A 9,491-nucleotide genomic window follows, 5' to 3' on the forward strand; every position below is an offset into this window, starting at 1 on the left:
TTTTTTCCCCCAAATTAGAGCTTTGATTATGCAATCATGCGGAAACTCTTTGTCCTTAATTATTATATTTTAATTTTCATGCACACACTTTATGCAATTTAATTAAAATAAACTTTATTAAATTAAAGCTTTCTCTCCCTTATTAATTTTGAAGTGTTTTTATTAATATATTTATTAATTTAATTAATAATATTATTTAGATTTTATTATTAAAATAAAACTCCTAAATAATTATCATCAAACTAAATAAATATAAATATGTCATAATTAAAATCATAACTTTATCTTTAAATTTTCATTCTTTTATTTAAATAAATTCACAAGACATTATTTTACTAATATATTTATTAATTCAATTAATAACATTATTTTTATTTTTATTTTTTATTTTTTTAGGCAAAAGTGGCAAGCCACTATAATATTTGATTAATTCTGATTCAATGAGGTCAACTGGGAAAGAATTAGTGAAGAAAACCCAACATCGTCCTTAATATATACATAGATTTATATAGTTTAAGCAAATAATTACAAGCACTTATCACTTAACTTATTACAAATCCACCTTCAATTGACCCAAGCCCACCAAGAATAGGTCCCCAGCCAAAACATAACTCTGAAGTTCCATGAATCCAATCCAAATCCGAGTTAACCTCATCAATTAAATCCCAAAAATTATGTTCAATCGACTGCACAAAAGCTACATTCATACCCCTAGAGTTTGAAACATTAGGTTCCTTCTACAAATCAATCATAGCCTGACCCAATATCTTTATTCCTTCCACCAAATGAACACCCATTAATCTGCCAATTCTTTTGACTTAACAAATAATGCAGCAACTCAGCATCATTGGTTTACTAATGCACGACATTAACTGGGTCTAGATTGCTCGACATCCTCTATAGTTTCTGCTTCACTCAACTCTTAAAGCTTTCCTATATTGCTCAACTTCTACTATTTTCTTGAATCACTTGGCTTCTATTTACTCTGTAGTGCTTGGCTCCTGTTAGATCTTGAGTTACTCCGCACATGTTAAATTATGTATAGCACAACATATGAACATCTTTGTTACTCAGCATATATAGTTTTTTGGGTTACTCGGTACCTAAATGATTCTTTATTTGCTTGGCATCCACTACCCTTTTCTGATGCTTGGCACCTAAAGGATTTCTCGGCACTCACTGATGAACTTAGTCAGCCTTCCACTATCTTTATTCCTTCCACCAAATGAACACCCATTAATCTAGCAATTCTTTTGACTTAACAAATAATGCAACAACTCGACATCATTGGTTTACTGATGCTTGGCATTAACTGGGTCTAGATTGCTTGGAATCCTTTGTAGTTTCTGCTTCACTTGGCACCTGAAGCTTTCTTGTATTGCTCGGGTTCTACTATTTTCTTGAATCACTCGACTTCTATTTACTCTATAGTGCTTGGCTCCTGTTGGATCCTGAGTTACTCAGCACATGTTAAACTCTATATAGCTCAACATATGAGCATCTCTATCACTCGACATATACAATTTTCTAGGTCACTCGATACCTGAATGATTCTTGATTTGCTCGGCATCCACTACCTTTTTCTGATGCTCGGCACTCACAAATGAACTTAGTCAGTCTTTTTGATGAAGGATATCAAATATTCTCAGCACCTGTTATTTTTCACTCAACATATATCACATTCAAACTAGAACAAGATCAGCAGACAATTCGACACCTAATACAATTCTGCTTTACTCGGCACTAGAATGTAAGTATTTGATACTTTTCAGCATTACTCCACTACAATTACCATCTTGTTGAACTCGGAAACCACTATGTGTACTGACCAATTTGGCACCTGATACAAATCTGCTTTACTCGGCGCTAAAACATAGCTTACTTGACAGCAAAATATAACTTGCTCAACTCGGCACCTAAAGACTTTCTCGGCATCTGATATTAAGCCGCATTACTTGGCATCAATTACCTTCTTAATGGACTCAGCATCTACTCAGCACTTGAAGAATGAACTTCAGATGCCGAGTAGATAGAAGCTTCCAAGTCATCTTGAATAAGATTTTGTAGAACCTTGTATTTCTCAATAAAAGGTAAAGGATGAAAAGTAGAGGCAATAACCCCATCACAACCCAAATATGATAAAAAATCTGCAACTTTATTCCCTTCTCGATAAATATGCAAAATGTAGATATCCAAACAATCATCAAGAAGTCTCCAAATTTGGTTAAGAACATATTTTAGCTTCCAAGAAATGATGCTCCTATGGATACAAGCATCAATAATAACTAAAGAATCCCCTTCTATATGTAACCTATGGAAACAACCTTGTTTAGCTAAAATAAGCCCAACCAATAGGGCATGAGCCTCCGCTATGTTATTAGTATCAATGGGCAAAGGAGAAACTATGATAGCCACAGCTTGACCAGAGGGATTTCTAATACATGCTCCAAATCTTGATGGACCTAGATTTCCTCTTGAAGCTCCGTCAAAGTTCAACTTCCAAAAACCATATGATGGGGATCTCCAAAAATTCTCTCTAGGTAAGAGATAAGTAGGTGAGTGGCTAATTTTCCACCCATTTGGTATGAATAATTGTTGCCATTGTTGGACAATTTGGGAATCCCAATGGGTCACAATCGAGTTGAATTTAATCACTCTTAGACTGGAATTAGTCACTTCCGAGATTGATTTTTCAATACCAATCAAAACAATGTCTAATGGTAGGGATTCCTTTTTGAAAATACGCTTATTATGTTCCCACCAAATAGCCCAAACTACCAAGGCTGGTATGCATTTCTAGAGATTTACAAATAGTGCTTTTTGATAAAGAAGTGACCAAACTTGAAAGAGGTCCCAAAGATTGTTTGGCAAAGGAGTAAGATAATTAAGTTTATTCAAAATGAAGCACCAACATTGATAAGAAAATGAACATGTAACAAATAGGTGATCCACAGTTTCTTCTTGTTCCTCACAAAGAACACATTTAAAAGGAGGAGCAATATGTAGTCTATTCAATTTGTCACTAGTTAAAATCCTATGTTTAAGTGCTAGCCATGAGAAACAACCTTCTTTAGGAAGAACAACCGGATTCCAACAAAATGAAAAAGCTCTAGAAGTAGGTTTATTCAAACTATTCTGTTGTAAAATTTTATACCCCTCTTTCATTGAATAATTTCCATCCATAGCTGAAGCCCAAAAAATCCGATCTTGGGCTTCAGAAAAAAAGACTTGCCTTGAATTCAAAATATTTTGAAATTGAATGATTTCCTGAGGTGATAGAGGTAATTTAGTGGGATACTTCGAAACTATTTTCTTTGAAAATTCACAAACATATTCCACATAATGATTAAATTGGGATCCCTAATGAAGTTCAACAACTTGGATAACATTCAATGAGATTCCACTCTTAGAAAATGGAATTTGACCATTCCAGGAATCATTCCAAAAATTAATACTTAAGTCATTATTGACTTCCCAAGAGATGTAGTCTACTATGATTTTGCGCGAAGCTATCATGAAATCCCAAATAACTGAGCCTTTTGGAGGATTTGAAATAGTAAGGATTCTAGAAGGATCATTGTTATCTAGATATTTTTGCTACATAATTTTGCACCACGTAGACTGAAACTTACAATACATGTGCCAAATCAATTTCCCACCAAATGCTTCATTTCTAATAGATAGATCATGAATTCCTACCCCTCCAACACTTGGACTCTGTGACATATCTTGTAATGAAATAAGTGGAATCTTATGAGATTCATTCATATTACCCGACCAAAGGAAACCCTTAATCAATTTTTGAATTGTAAGTAGCACTTTAGGTGGGATCTTGAGGACAGCAATGAAATAATTAGGAATTGCAGCTAGAACTGATTTGATCAACAAAATTATGCCCACCAGTGACAGCTATCTAACTTTCCAAGAAGCAATTCTACTCTGAATACGTTGAATAATCGAAGACCAATACAAAGATCTATTTGAACCCATGAAGAAAGGAATACCCAAATCTACTGAGGGAAGAAAGTCTTCTGAAAAATGCAAGATCAGTTTAACTTTGTCAGAAACCAATTTCTTAGTATTGAAGAAATAAATCTTGGATTTTTGAGCATTAATAGCTTGACCAGACACAACTGAGTAGAGATCAAGGGTATAAAGAATATGGCGAGCTTCCTGGACATTTGACAATCCAAACAAAAGAGTGTCATCCACAAAAAGAGAATGTGTAATAGATATGTTTGCACCTGAAATAAGAGCTCCTTTCCATTTGTGCAACACATGTTGGTGTGAAATGGCCCTACTAAACACTTCAGCCATAATAATAAATAAGGTTGGGGATAAAGGATCCCCTTGTCTAATCCCTTGTTTAGAACGAAAAAAACCCACAAGCTTACCATTAATGATTAGTGAAAACCAAGCTCCCGAAATACATGTCTTAATCCATTTGTACCAATTTTTTGAAAAACCCATTTTATCAAGAACTTGAAGCAAAAATTTCCAACAAACTCTATCATAAGCTTTCATCATATCCAATTTAATAACAAAATTTGAGGAATTGCTTGATTTAATAGAGTGGAGAACTTCATGAGCCACAAGAGCCCCTTCCATGGTTTCCCTTCCCAGGACAAATCCACCTTGTTCTGGAGAAATAATACGTGGAATAAGATGTTGAATCCTAAGATATATGGCTTTAGTGATAATCTTATAGGATAAATCGCATAAAGAAATTGGTAAAAAATTCACAAAAGTTTGGGGATCCTTAATTTTTGGAATAATGGAAATATTGGTAGTGTTAAAATATTTCAACATATGTTTAGATCTTCTAGATTCTTCAACAGCCGCCAATAAATCCCATCCAATTATATTCCAGCAACTTTCGTAGAGCAATACAGTAAAACCATCTAGACTTGGGGCTTTGTCAGGCGGAAATGAAAATACAACCTTTCAAATTTCTTGAATAGTGAAGGGAGCCATCAGAATATCATTGTCTTGTTCTGTAATCAATTTTGGAATAGAGTCAAGAAGTTCATCCACTTGTGACACGGAAGGATTAGGCAAAATGTCAGGCACAAGAAGGTTTTTAAAAAAATTGACACCTTCATTTCTGATAAGATTTTCACTGGACAGGAGATCACCAGAGGTAGCATCTTTGATATGGAATATTGTACTATTAATTCTTTTTTGCTTAGTTGAATTATGGAAAAACTTTGTATTTCTATCTCCATCCTGGAGCCATAATTGTCGAGATTTTTGTCTCTAGTACATCTCTTCTTTAGTACACAGGTCCTCCCATTGTGATTGTAGATTCTTTTGAGAAGAATATATTTCTTCATTCATTCCCTGTTGGATGATTTGATTATATACTTCTTCTAATTGTTCCTTGACTTCTACCTTTTGGTGGAACACATTTTTGAAAACCTTTTGATTCCAGATTCTAATTTGGGATTTGACATATTTTAGCTTCATAGAAAACTGACTTCATTCCACCACTATTGGATACTATGTAGAAATTTTGGATGCCTGAGCCACATACTTTCAAATTTGAATGAAGAGTGAAAGTGTTGTTCTAAACATTTGTTATTGCAAATGAGGCTTAAAGATATAGGAAAATGATCAAATCCTGACAATGTAAGGATTTCTAAGGAAATATCTGAGCAACTCAACTTCCAATCATTTGATAATAGAAATCTGTCTAGACGAGTAGCAATATTAGCAAATCCAGATCTCTTATTAGTCCAGGTAAATAAGCCATTATTTGGGCAAACATCCATCAGATTGTTATTATCCAAAAAAGCATTAAAATCTTGTATCGTTTTAGTGGGGGGGATAATACCTCCAGTTTTCTCAGATTGAGATAATAAAGCATTAAAATCACCTCCAATAACCACTTGTAGATGCTCTTGCATTTGAAGAGAACATGTGATAGAATCCCATAAACATGCTTTATCCTTAGATGAAGCAGGTCCATATACATTAATGAGGATAAAAGATATGTCAAATGCAGTTATATGAAGCATCTGCCAATTGTTTTCTTGTTGGAGGAGCTATGAATAAGCTATAAGAGGATTCCAAAGAACTACTAAACCTCCGGAAGCACCTAATCCTTGCATATGATAAGAGTTCCATTTTTTCCAATTAGCAACTATTTTATCAAAGTTATGATGGGACAAATTAGTTTCTTGCAATAAAATAATATCTACCTGCAAAGAATCAATAACTTGTTTGATTCTTTGCCTCTTGTCAGAGGCATTTAAACCACAAACATTCCAAGAAATGATTTTCATTGGAGACAAGGAGAACACCTAGTTCTCCTTGTCGATCTTTTAATAACAGTGAAGCTATTGTCCAAAGTTGTTTGAATACCTGCAGCAATTTCTATTCTTATCTTGGAACCCTTCGGTCTACCTCGCGCCTTGGGTGTTTTAGCAGTAGGAGGTATTGTAGACGGAGATTGCAATATTGATAGAGATTGAATTTAAAAAATATCTTGATTGTGAAGATCTTGAGACTGAGGTTCTTTAGGAAATGATACTGTAGACTTTTGCACTAGCGGATAGAGATTAGCCTCTAGTCCCAAGGGATCTTCTGCCATTAGATCTATGTTTCCTACGCCAAAATCCTGAGGAAATTGGTTAAGAACTGTCTATTTTTCAAATGCCTAACTTGGGATCAATTTATTCCAAAATGGAAATTCTTGAAGTAGGGAATCAATTATAGGTGAATTGCAATCCTCAGCTTGCACACCTTCTTCTTTGGCAATATAAAAAATAATAGAAGTGGTAATTTTAGACAAAATTTGATCACAAATAAAAGTCAATATCATAGGAGAAGGATGAATAGAGAGGCACCAAATAGGCCACCCTAGCAATGAAAGTGAGAATCTTCTATTCTGAAAATTGATCAAATTGAGTGACTTTGGAGATACACAACGTTGAAAGTCTATCAAAGGGAGTAACTTGGATCACACGTCTTTAAACTCCTAAATAATTATCATTGAATTAGATTAATATAAATACGTCAAAAATATAACTTTAATAAATTCTTTTAAATTTAATTCTTTCATACACATTTAAAGAACTTTTTAATTAAAATATTCTTTTATATTTTCTTTTCCTCCACTTTATTAATTAGTGCAAGCACTATTGAAAGCATAGTTTATTATTTAAATTAATAAGCATATTAAAGCTCATTATGAATTGCAACTCTAATTTAAAAATTATTAATTAAATAATCATAAAAAAATAATATTAAATCTTTAATCTTTTAATCTTTTAATTCTATTTTTATCCAACTTATTAAATTAGACTTTTAAAATAAATATTTTAAACTAAGTACATATTTAATAATGTAATTAAATTACATCATATTCTAATTTCTCTTTCACCAATTTCCTAAATTTAGACTTCTACTTTTAGACCTCTAAGTTTAGACTTCTAATTTTAGACCTCTAAATTTAGACTTCTAATTTTAGACTTTTTATTTAAAGCATAAATTTTATTGGTTTTAAATTAATCAAATATTCACATATTTTAATATTTTCTTTTTAATCAAATAATATTTATTACTCAACTGATAATATTATTTAAGGATTATTATTAAAATAAAACTCCTAAATAATAATTATTAAATTAAATAAATATAAATACGTCAAAATTAGAACTTTAATATAATCTTTTAAATTTAATTCTTTTATTTAATTAATTCATGAGATGTTTTAATAATATATTTATTAATTCGAGTAATAATATTATTTAGAGTTTATTATTTAAAATAAAACTCTTAAATAATTATCATTAAATTAAATAAATATAACTATGCCATAATTAGAACTATAACTTTATCTTTAAATTTCTTGCATACGCTTTATGCAATTTAATAAAAATAAACTTTATAAATTTTATGTTTTCTCTCTCAAGTTAATTATGAGACGTTTTAATAATATATTTATTAATTCAACTAATAATATATTTAGAGTTTATTATTAGAATAAAACTGCTAAATAATAATTATTAAATTAAATAAATATAAATACATCAAAAATAGAACTTTAATATAATCTTTTAAATTTAATTCTTTTATTTAATTAATTTCTCAATTAATTAATTATCAAATTTCTTTATAAATCTTTCATTAAGTTGAATCATTAAATTATCCTTTAACTTGATTTAATTATAATAGAAAATCACAATAGACCCACAAAACCAAATATGACAACTCATCATACAGAACATAAAACTAAATTAAACACTAAGGTCAAAATCATGAATTCAATTCACTTGATGAATTTGAAAAGGTGAAACTAACTCGAATACTTGTCCTATTTTCTAGGACAATTGGCTTAGGTTAGGATTTGGACTCAAGAGTTATCTCCCCACTTATACCATTGAATTACTGTGATAGAGTACACTCATCCTAGCAATTCAGGGAAGCCAGTACCTAGTACCTCCAATTTGCATAAAATCTATGCATGTACAAACACATATATTCTAAACTAAACAGGCAATGGCAGGAAGTGGTGCATCATGTAGATCCTAATTAGCAGGTGACTATGACTCCCTTCCTCAACCACATCAGAAACGTTAAACATAAAGAAAACATACACGCACACCATACAGATGCAAATATGGGTTAAGTATCCATAGAAACTGCAAAACAAATCATTCATCTAACTAACATCATTAAATAATTGAAAGTCAATACATGAACATATATATCATCATCAAACAATCATGCAATAACTGAAATAACTAGCACTAAAGTAACTCAAAAAATATATCAACTGAATATGAAATACATTTAATCTATTTCGGTAACTAAGCATCGATAATCATAAACATAATCAGAAAATTGGCCTAAAAGAATCCAACAATACAACAAAAAACTAAAGTAGGAGTAGGCATTGCATGTTACAATCCTATCTTCATTGATCAATTCAACCTCTATGATGTACATAATCCCTATCTATCATGAACATAAATACACATATGTTGACATCAATGACTAACATGTCATTAATACAACATCAACAACATATCCAAGTGCCAACCATCATTAAGATCCTGGCATAATTAACCTAAATCAATCAATTAAGTAGGTATTAATCTGATCTAGTTGTGGAATAAGGTTTAAGCTTAATTAATTAAATATAAATTTAAAAAATTTAAAGGTATATGGTAAAGATAAAGGATGATTTCAATAGATAATAATATTTATTTAATTGGCTAGGATGGGGTAAGTTCATGCATGGACAAATATGAATAAGTTTAGGTATTTACACTAATCACATATTATGCATAATGCAACAAAGGTTACCATTTATAGGTAGAATGATTGCAATCTACAAAGGTGCAATCTACTAAGATGCAATTCGAGTGAACAAGTAATTGTTAACTTTCTAATTGCATAGTGCTAATATCAACTACCAAACAATTGGTGAAGAAAATAATGATCCAAACAACAAGGACAAACTTTAGTGGACCTTGTTAACATTG

The sequence above is a fragment of the Cupressus sempervirens genome, chromosome 5 (assembly GCF_028749045.1).
Source record: "Cupressus sempervirens isolate cs-2001-9-10 chromosome 5, ASM2874904v1, whole genome shotgun sequence".
Lineage (NCBI taxonomy): Eukaryota > Viridiplantae > Streptophyta > Pinopsida > Cupressales > Cupressaceae > Cupressus > Cupressus sempervirens.